The sequence below is a fragment of the Cryptomeria japonica genome, chromosome 10, assembly GCF_030272615.1.
Source record: "Cryptomeria japonica chromosome 10, Sugi_1.0, whole genome shotgun sequence".
Lineage (NCBI taxonomy): Eukaryota > Viridiplantae > Streptophyta > Pinopsida > Cupressales > Cupressaceae > Cryptomeria > Cryptomeria japonica.
In genome coordinates, this window is record NC_081414.1 from 101,125,826 (window position 1) to 101,129,723 (window position 3,898).

Sequence of the window (3,898 nt, forward strand, 5' to 3'; positions counted from 1 at the left end):
GATTTGGAGATTTAGGTTCAACATCTTGCTTAGGAGAAAATGGAATCATGTCATCTGTTGGTGTCTTAGGAGATTGAAAATTTTGAGGGTAAAAGTACAAACTTGTGTCTCATTTTTATAAAGGAAAAGGCTAACAACAACAAAATAGTTCAACTTTAATGGCACAAAAGTGATATTTCTATTTGGTATTTGAAGATGATGTAAACTGATGAAATATGTAGAACTGGATGAAGTTTATGCCTATTATTTTAAAAAAAAAATTGTAACAAGAATTGATATGTTTTTTAAATTATTAAAGTCATTTTTTCAATTATTGAAAAATACTGCAAATCAGGGGTTTCACCTCCCACCACAAAACTATATGTAAATAATCTTGTTTTCCTCTGATTTTGAAATATGTTTTAGATGACATCCATAGCCAATGCAGAATTGTTTTTCCGATTTCGATGTATATTTTCATTGTTATAACAATTCAAAGTTGAAGTTTCCCGTAATCGACAGTTTTAGTCTCCCACCAAATTTCTCCTATCAAAACTATAGCAATCCCCCAAAAAATTATATATTCTTGAAGATGACTCTCTCCTCTAGTGTTATATATAATTTTAAATTTTTTTTGATACGATATACTATTTTTTTTGTTTTTCCGAATCAAAGTCTTCTTGAATGTTAATATACCTACCTATAGTATTTTATAATTTTAATATACTAATTCTAATTGAAATTCTAAAAAAATTATATTTCAACGTTCCTCACTCGAGCTCTTGAAAAGGGTATTTTTAGTTTTTAAAAATAAAATAAAATTTGATGGTCAAATTCTTAGTAGAACTTGAAAGTTCTGCAAATTGGGGGGGTTTTGTTGAGTAGGCTATCTTGTGGGATGCCACAGGCAACTCGACCGAGTGGGACTCGATCGAGTCCCCCAAGCGGTGGGACCCTCCACAAGTGGTCACATGGGGAAGCGACTGCCTGCTTCCCCACCCTTTCCCTCATATATTAATGAGGTTATTTTTTAATTTTTTAAAACAAAAAACAAGAAACAATTCATAAAATCTTCAATTTTTTTTCTAGGAAGTTGATTTTTTTCAAGGAAGGAGGCAATTTTTTGGAAGGAGGTGATTTTTTATCGAGGAGTTGATTTTTTGCAAAGGAGTTGATTTTTTTCTTAAGGACTATCCACTTGCGATTTTAGGAAAGCAAATTTCAATACTTTGTGTAATGGGGAATAAAAGAAATAGAGCAAAAAAATATGATCGTATAAGGGATGATTCAAAGAAAGGTCATACAAAACGTAATCAAGAGCAACCTGTTGATGTTGAGGAAGATCCCGTTAATGTTGAAGATGATGCAATTGAAGTAGCGAAAGAAATTAGTCCTAGTCAAGGTACAAATTTTTCTTCTGCCATGAGAAATTTGATGGAGATGAATGAGGATTCTCTTTTCAGTCAAATTTCATCTGAACACATGGTACCTGAGAGCACAATTAAATTGCACTGCAAAAACATGTGGGAGGAATATTTTGAAAAAAATCTATGGTCGGGAGAGCACAATTATTTGTAAAGTTATTCAGGAAAAGAGAAATGACTCCTGTTTTGGAGTTGTTGGGTGTTGATAATAGAAAAAGCTTAGGAGGTCATGTAAAAGAAACAATAGTTGAAAATTTGCAAGATGCATTGAACCTTATTGATACCACAAGTCGAGGAGTTGATTCAAGTGCTGCATGTAGAGCGTTGATGACTATGATTTCTAGTAATAGGTTGTCACATAAAAGACAAGTTACAACAATTTTTGAATTACTACATATATCTAGAAAAAATGTTCAAAGATATATTAGAAGGAGAAATATGTTAGATGAAAACATTGAAATGAATTGGGTGAATATTTGTAGACTTCCTTGAAAAGACAAAATTTCTGAAGATGTAAGAAGATTGGTCATCGAATATTGGACCAACCACTCTCGTGTTTCTTCCAATAGAAGGGACACTATACAGATGAAAGATGAAGAGACTGGTATGAAGATTTCACACCCTAAACATTTTGTAGATACAACACAAAGTGAACTATTTGAAGCATTCAAGGAAGAATTTTTAGATGTGAAAATATGCCAAAGAATGTTTGAGAGGTTGCACCCTTTCTTTGTACGCATAAATAAGGTACGTGAAACTTGTTGTTATTGAAATCATGTCGAGTTTCATCTATACTTAGAGTCATATAAAAAAGCTATGGCAGTACTTAATCCTGATATGGTCATCCCTAGAAGTATGACACAATTTGTGAAATCAATTTTATGTGATAAATCAAAAGATTTAGATGACTTCAATGTACAGTGTATAAAAAGTACATGCATTGTTTGTGGAGATTTGCAAAAAATTCCATTACAAATTGAGAATATTGATGTTTCAATGCGAGTTTTGTGGAAGAGATTTCAATATGAGACATATCGAACTAAGTCAGGAGATGAATCCAAAAAAATTGCATTGAAGGAGAGTGAATTGCCCTACCTTGAATTTATGAACAAATTTCGTACTATGATTTATCCACATATCCAACATTATCATGGTGCATGATGGCAAGCTAAACAATTTAGTGATTCCAAAAATTGTTTTCCACCTGGTTGTATTCTTTCAATTGTAGATTTCTTCAAAAACTATACATTTGCCCCTCAATCGCAGGTTCACACTCAATATTATCATTCTAATCAAGTTGCAATATTTGTGCAAGTGACCTATAGACATGCACAATTTGATGTGGATGGGGTAGAAAACTGTACTGATCCAAATGAACACATTATCATCAAGGAGGTTCATTTCTATATCAACAATGATAAGGTTCATGATAGGAGCTATGTAGCTCATTGTTTTGCAATGTTTTTTGAAGATCTTGCAAATCGCAGTTGAAATGTTTCACAACACTAGATTTGGTCGGATGGTTGTGCAGGTGAGTACATAAGTTTCAATTCATTTTCATTTATATGTAAATTTGTATTTGATTTCAATTTGATAAATTTTATTTTAAATGTTCAGTTGTACATGTACATGACATACAACTTTATGGAGCAGGACAATTTAAATCTGCAAAAGCCTTTAATTGGCTATCCATGCAACATGCTAGACACACTGTTAAGTTTCTGTGGAACTTCTTTGAAAGTGGACATGGAAAAGGAGAGCACGATGGAGCAGGAGCATGTGTGAAGTGTGCACTTCGCCAACATGAACTTGTAGGTACTGTTAATTTTGTTTTCAATTTGTTTGTATCTATTTCTTAATATAATCTCATTTAAAAAGAAGTGCACATAACAACATCTCTAAGTTCTTTTATGTAGGTAATATCATAGAGAATGCAAACAAAATTGTTGAATGGTGTCAAAGTCATTTTGCTAGTCGGGACACGCCATACAACACACGTTATTTTTGGGAAGTGAAAGGTAAAATATTTTTGTTCTCAAGAATTCTTAAAAAATTTCATCAGCTCTGCATTTCACTTTTATCCTAAAGTACTTGATCTTAAAATGTGCAAATTTCATTTCATATTTGTAACGGGTATTGATCGATCTAATCCTTACAATTGTCAAATAATTGTTGGTATTAGAAGTTTAAATCAAGTGATGACTACAAGACACCACAAGCTTCCATTGATTCAAGTAAGAGAAAAATCATGCTTTTGTGCTGACTGTGTTGGGGACAATCCAATGAGTCAATGCGAGAATATTGCAAATGGATATGTCTCACAATGGGATATGAAAGAGTTAATCAAAATGCCTCCTTATGAAGATGATGAGAATGACATAGACATTCATGATCCTATATATTCAGCTGATTATGAATGTGTATCCGATTTAGTCATTTCAGGTGTGTGTGTGCATACATGTTCTTTTATTTAGTTTTAATTTAGATCATGTAGT